Raw genomic sequence first — 8,186 nt, 5'->3', positions numbered from 1 at the left:
TAGCGTTTTGAAGTTTTTGGTCAGCCTCCATGTGAGACAATTGCAACTCTTCAAATTCCTGTGCTAAACTGTCTTGTTCTTGAATTTTCGCTTGATAATCTTCCATCAGCTTGTTGAGTTCAATAACTTTCTGTTCGGACTGAAGCTTATTTTTTTCATATTCCTCATACTCTTCACGGAATAGCTCACATTGTTTGTTTAAGTTAGAAATTTCAAGTAACAGCTCTTTTATCTGTTTGGATTGCGTATCTATGTTAGCTTTGTAACATTCAATTTTATTTGATAATTTTGTATTGGTAATTTTGAGTTGGTGTATTTCAGAGTTCTTTTCGTTCAATTGACTTCTCAATTGCTTCCATTCACTCACGAGGTCGCAATTAGAATTTGTACTGATCTCACATATACTAAGCAAAGATTCTTTAGATTGATCAGAAAGGTGACTAGACTCTGCCAGCTTTTCATTGACGTTCTGGAGTTCTTGTTCTTTTAGCTCCAATGAACGTCGTAATTCTTTATTTTCATTTGCTAAAGCGTTTATTTGTTTTTGATGTTTATCAATCAAATCTAGTAAAGGTTCTGTTCCCAATGTACACTCATCGCTGCAAATACATTTATCAAGAGACTCTCTAACTTCTTCAATATTCTTTATTAAACTTTGTTCAATTTTGAGTAAAATTGAAAAATCAACGCTTGCATCATACTCAGCTGTTTTAGACAAGACGTTTGTCAAAATCTCATTTTTCTCTTTTAATTGTTCACAAAAATAATCTCGTTCTTCGCTAAGTTTCCAGTATTGACTATTTAAATTATCACCTTCGCCCTTTTCAGCATTTAATAGCATTGACAAAAGCGACGCACTGATGGTACTCCATGTTGGCGTGTTAATATGAATTTCGTATTTATTCGACGCAACCAACGAAATCATTTGCGAACAAAGATAAATGGACGTGCTCGAAAGCTTTAATAGACGATAATATCTTTTGCTAGAATTGCTCTCATGACTCTTCTCAAATTCAAGAACGCGTCTTTTCAAACCTTCAATTTCAGTTTCACGTTGTTTTATTATCTCGTAAGCACATTTTCCAAATTTAGCGCCCTTTAAAACATCATTAAACAACGTTGAAATGGTGTTCGCAGTCTCTTTTGTAATAACTGCTTGATATCCTGCTTTTGTCAATGAGTTTGACAGTTTTAATACATCCTGCTCAGTCCATGAACTTAAGCTCATATTTTCTGGGAGAATATATTATATGAAATTATATTAAAATTTCTTTTCTTATAGATTTTGTTAACTGTTGCAAATCTGGCTTATCAATATTTAGCTCGTACACTTCAAATGTCATTATTCTTCCATCCTATCGTTGTACGCTTTATTTTAAGCACAAAATACCGTGAAATTACTCGATAGTTATCAAAAATTAAGAAGTGTACGAAATTAATAATTTAAAATATGAATTGGCAAATCTACTCATAAATAATGAAACAAACCGTGAAATGAATGAATCGAACGATAATTTAATTGTTAATTATAGTTCTATAGCTGATCAAAATTGACAAAGCAAAAATATTGATTTTTAAAAAAAAGAAAACCTAAATTATTTTTACATACGAATTTATCGATCAAATATTTGCATAAAATATCTTTGATCAACCAGTAAACGAAAGGAAAGTTGAAAAGAAAAAACGAGTTATTCAGAATAAATCTTGCGCAAAAAAAACAAACTAATTATTTAATATAAAATAGAACAGTGTTGAAACGTAATCAAATTTTTTTATTTTTTAATACGTGCTAAAAATTTTTAGTGGATCAATTTCTTTTTTTTTCAAAGATCATTTTTTTGTTTGAGAAGCACAGGCGCCTACTGACAGATATCTTTCAAAAAGGCGATTAAAATCTCAGTACGTTTAGCAAATTGTAATAAGATCGTAATTAGGATGTCTAGTTAAACTCAGGAGTAAATGGCATATCGCATTGATCATATAAAAACTAATCTAATTAGCGGCAAGTGTACTAAAAAGCCACGTGGGTCTCTATTACTAATAAAGAAAGATCAAGAGGATTTAAAACGCGTATCTAAGTTTAATAAATTGAAAATAAATAGTTCCAAAACCAAACGCAATTTGAAAAGAAGTGTGCGAGGCGACAACGTCGATTTTGCAAAATTCGATTATGATTACGTGAACGCGTCCTGTTCGACTGACGAGTCGATTAAAGACGAACTTTATGAAGAATATGCGCAACACAGCGGTTTCAATGATTCAAATGTACACAATTCCTCTTCTGTGTACAACTACATTGAAAATGCACTGATTTATTATCTGTTTTTATCTATGCATCTTTCCAGGGCGAACTCTAGCGATCAAAACTTCTACTTTAATCACTTGATTCCGGAATCAATGCAGCTTTCTATTGAACAATTTACCCTGCACATTGGGAACATTGGAAACATGTTGAATTTCAACTATATTTGTTATCCAATTGCTTTTGTTATTATAGATCGACTAATACGCAACAGTCTTTTTCGAATCACAGAAAAAAACTTGTTCTGCTTAGGAATCATTGCAGTGGTCGTTGCAAATAAACTGAATGAAGACAACTACTACTGCTTCGTCGATATTTCTAACTACTTCAACATCAATGTTTCTGTTTTCGAAGCATTGGAAACTGAATTTTTAAACATGACAAATTTAGATCTGTTTGTCGATTTCTCACAAATCAACAAACAAGTCGAAAAATTTGACGAGTTTCGGGTGTACATGTTGTCGCTAAACAATTTACCAGTGACTTGTGGTTACAAGTGTCACGAAAACTTCGGGTTGCCGGTTCCAGTGATAACAGCTATCAATCTAGCTCAAGATACTAACGTAACAAAACGCTTAAACAAACTTCAATTGCTGAATCTTTCGAGCTATATGCAAAAAAGAACGTACTTAAGTTGTAAATACATAACTGAAGAAGAAGAACAGTTTTGGTTACAAAATTTCTATGAAACACAACAAATTCAAAAATTAAGTGTTGCGTTTTCTGTGTTATTCAAAAATTTATAACTCATTTTTAAAGCTAGCGTTTATACAGCACCCGATTAATCTATGCAATGATAATAAACTCGTATATGTATATAGATTATTAAACTAATTATAAATAATAAATTTAATAATGGAAAAAAAGTTTTTTTATTATCTAAGCAAAGTAAGTTAATTAGCGTTTCACACCACACGTATTGTAAGTCAACCCTGATATTGGTTTAGTTGAATTATTGGTTGAGGCGTAACTTAATAAATTAATATTTAAGTTTGAAAATTTTATTGTTTTGTCTAAAAAATATATTCGTCAGGGATATATATTACTGAAAACAATGACTAACTACAAAACCAGCGAATATTCAGCTACTAATCTCCGCTCCCAGGACTCAAAAGAACTCGAAACTTTGAAAAACCGAGTAAGTGAAGAGTTATTCGCAGCTCGCACAGCTATTCAAGTCAAACGCGAGGTCAGAAACTTTAAAGAAATCAAGGAACTCCGAGCGATGATTTCGCGTCTAAACTACGTCATTCACGAAAAGTTAATAGAAAGCAGAAAAGAGTACTTCAAGTCTGAAAAACGTCTCCCCAAGGAACTCAGACCAAAGCTCACTCGCGCCATGAGACGAAGACTTACTAAGAAACAAGCTTCGCTCAAAGTCCCCAAACTCGAGCGCCGCACTAAAGAATGGTCTACCAAACGAATTATCTTAAACAAATCATTCGAACATAACTAATTCCCAAATTATATCTCGGATAATTCTGTAAATTGTAATGATATTTGTTCGCCATAATTTTTTTATTCATTGTACCAATCAAATAAATTTATTTTATAAATTATTTGTCATATTGACAAAATCTGATCAAGCATCTTTCGCAATTGAAGTTTAAAATGTAATTCTGCTGTTATCGAAATCCCAAAAAGTTGAAAAATAGAACAATTTCACGCTTAAAAGAATTAATAATTTTTTGTGTATATTAGATTTAGAAATTAATATGTTGGAAACAGTGATTAACTATGTGAATAACTTTGATTTCGATAAAGCTCCGTTGTCGCACTCGTATTATCCAATTGTAAGTTTTATCATTTCTCAACCAAAAGTGTTCTGAACATTTTTTAGTTCATTGTATCGTCATATCTAGTGATTATTAATCTCATCGAATACTCGTCGAAACGACAGTTAATACCAAAGAAGCTAGTTAAATTCGCAATTCGATTCCAGCCATACCACAATTTGGTCTTATCAATTTTTTCAGCAGTTTTAGTGACTTCAACGTTAGCGACATCAGTTTTAATTTCCCTCAACTACTTAAGCCTCAAAGAAGCAAGCTACATATTATGTCCACTGCGTAAAGAATCCGTTAAAGGAATAACTGGAATCCACCAATACATTTTCTACCTAAGCAAATATTGGGAGTTATTTGATACGATTCTGCAAAACATTAAAGGGCGTAGACCTCCCAGTTATTATTTTCACGTTTGGCATCATTCGTGTTATCTAATGTTTTGCTGGGCCTACTGCAAATATTCCGTTTCGCTGTCATACGCTAGCGTATTTGTAAACGGATTCGTTCACGTGATAATGTATTACTACTACTATTTAGTTAGCTTAGGAAGATCAGTTCCATGGAAATCTAAAATTACACGAATTCAAATCGTACAGTTTATCACTGGCTACGCTTATTTTCTTGTCACTTTGAAAAAAATTTATATTGACAAGCAAAACTGTAATGGTCAAGCCGTACTTTGGCTTCATGCAATGTTTAATTTCACAATGCTAATGGGATTCATACGTATCCTGCAGAGAATTCTGATAAGCCCGGTTAAAAAACAAAAATTAACATAAGTTGGGATATCCACTACAATCCAATGTGCCAACTTCGGACCTCCAAATCGAGTGCCATTAATTAACGCCTTTTAGGTTATTTTACTTATTTTTCTAACACAAACGTTGAAAATATTGCAAAGCAGTTCCATAAGCTTTTTTTATTATTTAATTGATTTATAAAGTTATAGCATATAGGTTTATCAGAAAATTGGTTTTCCAAGCAATACTTTTAATTCACAAATTTAAAGTAAAATGGGCAAGATAGAAGCGAATTCCAAAATCTTAAAAGCGGAATTTTTGCCGACAGAAAAAATCGCCGAGATCGAAGAACATCCGGAAGAGTATTTTAATTATAACTTTAATTTAAAATCGTTCAAATTACGAATTGTGCAAGAACTACTTGAGCGTCAAAGGATCCATTACAGCCGCATTGAATTATTGTAGTTTTAGTATTTTATGAAGGCATAAAATGAGTTTCAAGATAAATAGTTCGTCGAACCAACCATTAAAAGCAAAAAATACTAACGCGTTAGCTCGTGGTAAAAAAGATATGCATAAGTTTTATTATAAAGCATCTCGATTGTTTCCCATTTTTTCCAGCGTTCGTTTTCAACAGATCTTATCTATAATAACAGATTACAACATCTGGCTACTTATTTTTTCCATGTTAGATGTCAGATCGTTAATGGTTTTCTCGCAAAGCTGCAAGTTAGCTGACACGATCGTGCATCGTATCATGATTTTAGCCATCGAACCAATGATAAAACAAGTCAGCACTGACAACCTGTCGAATTTTACCTTAGTCAAAAAAATAATTGACTACATATTACTTAACTTGTTGGACCTTCACCCACTCGATCGCGCAAACTTAGATTATTTCAAAGAATACTTGCATTCGCTGAAAAATACAGCCATAAAAAATAATATGAACGATGAACTATCCAAGACCAGCCAGGCAAATGATCGAACTTTATATGGTGTAAAGCTCAAACAAAGAGGTGTTGAAAAATCGGCTCCAAAACCGATTGCGGGGGGAGATTTACGAGGAACGTTTTTGTTGAAACGAGCTGAAGTGCTGAAACAGGGCGAGAGCAAATCAAAGTTATCTAAAAGCCGTCGCTTCATCATCAAAGACTATAGTTCCGGTAAATACAATCATGGCATTTCGTTTGACGACCTTCGTCCCGTTCATATTGTTTATTGTCACCCACTGACGCCAATGCGGCACTCTTGTGACAAAACTCTGTTATTAAAAAACGGAAAGCTCATTTGTACCTTCTTAACGCTAAACCAGTTTATCCAAGAATTCAAGAAACGGACTGTTCCCAAAATACGGTCTCAAGCAGAATGGAATTTACAACATACAACTTCTAGTGAGTTTGTTTTATTCACGTTTTTTCAATTGTTTCGAATTTGGCTCAAATTGTTTTGCGTCAAATTCAATGGCAGCGTGATGTTTCGAAAAGTCGAATATATCCATTCTTCTTCCATCGAGATAAATCACCGAATCTGGATTCAATGTCATATTGGCTATTATGGCGACTCCAAAATGAACGACGACTTTTATAAACGTCAACTAAAGTTGAAACCGCACGAGTTTAATATGGATGCTTACAACCAAAAAATTTACATTAATTTATTCGACCATTACAATTACATCAATTAAGGAATTTGCAGCTAGTAATTCGCTTAGCAAAAAGATCAGACTTGCTGTATCAGCGAGAAAATACTTATAAATTATAATTAACAATAAAATTTGCTTCTAATTTAAGCAATGGCGAATTTCCAGCATTTGGTAGATTCAAACAGCCAGAACAACTATCCTCCATTTTTTTTTTCCAACAATATCGAATCTAACACCATATTCGAAATTTTGAGTGATGTTATTCTTCCAAACAGTTCAAAATGTGACCAGCGTTTCCGATACGAACTTGGCTACATCGAAGGTGAGGAGTCTAGACGAATAAATTTACCCGTTCTTAATGTTTGTGTTTTAAACTTATCTGATTTGCCAGGTGTACAATTGCTACGTTTTAACAGTGATCTCACTTCTTTAACTTACCAAATTCTTGTCAGTGAATTTTCTCAGTGCCTAACTTCCTACAACATCATACCGAAATTTTCATTGTCTAACGTGCAATACCACTATTTGGCAAGCAATATTTATGCTGTGTACGAAAACGGCGTTTGTCTATCTCAACACGATCAGAACATTGACATTGAAACTTTGTTGTTATATTCAGCAGAAACTACGTGCCATATCAAAATCAGCAATAGCGAAAAAAAAATAAATTCTTCAAATGAAACGGCGTTGCAAATCCGTAATGTGAAGCGAACGAAAATCGAATTTGTGAAAAACTTTATTCCCTACGCTTTGTATATAGACGTATTCGACGAGAAAGATGATGAATTAACAATTAAAATATTTCTTGAAATTTTTATACCAAAAATAGACTTGTCCTCGTTGTCTAATTCAGCCCGCAAGTTTTTGTTGCGAAACTACCCTTATACTGGTACTTCTGAAAATGATGTGCAAACGTCTTTTTGCATTCATTTGGCCGAAGAACTTATATCTACAGTGCTCAAAATGTTGAAAATACCAAGTTTAATCAAAAAAAAAGAAGCTACAAATGTACTCTATTTTCCAGAACTTTTTGGAGACGAGCTAGCTCACATCAAACGTCACTACGATACCAAGAAAATCGTTAAATCGCACTATAGCGAGTTGAAATTATTGCGCGTGATCAATAACCGCATAAAAAAGTTTTTGTACCAGCAATTTATTCCCGCGAAAGCAACGGTTTTGGATTTTGCTTGTGGACATGGACAAGACATACGAAAATACTTAGATTTGCAGGTCAGCTGTTTAGTTGGACTGGATATCAGTTCTCTAGAGATTAACGAGGCTCGACGGCGTTTGAAAGAGTTAAGAATGTCTGGTGCCACTGGATTAGACAATTATCGTTTTCACATAGCGAATGTGTTAGAACCCAGCGTGTACGAAAAACTTTTAGTCCTAGCAAACGAACAAGCTCCAAAACCGAGCTTGTCTCCGAAGTTCGACGTTGTTTCGATGCAGCTAGCCATTCACTATTGTATTCAAAGTGAAGAACAAACGAGAGTCATTATCAACTCTATTTCAAAATATCTAACTCTGGGAGGTGCGTTTCTCGCTTCCTGTCCTTCTTCTTTTGTCATAGCAAAGAGAATAAACACGGAACTCAAGTTGCGCCTTGCAGGACCGAATTCGAAACCGGAAGATCAAGACATCTACTATTTTGGCAATGCGATATATGCAGTAGAATTCAACAGTCAAGATTTAGACGAAATGTTTGA

The sequence above is a fragment of the Dermatophagoides farinae genome, unplaced genomic scaffold, assembly GCF_024713945.1.
Source record: "Dermatophagoides farinae isolate YC_2012a unplaced genomic scaffold, ASM2471394v1 contig3, whole genome shotgun sequence".
In the NCBI taxonomy this organism is placed as follows: Eukaryota; Metazoa; Arthropoda; class Arachnida; order Sarcoptiformes; family Pyroglyphidae; genus Dermatophagoides; species Dermatophagoides farinae.
The sequence above is the reverse complement of the archived record's forward strand: the minus strand, read 5'-3'. Positions refer to the sequence as shown.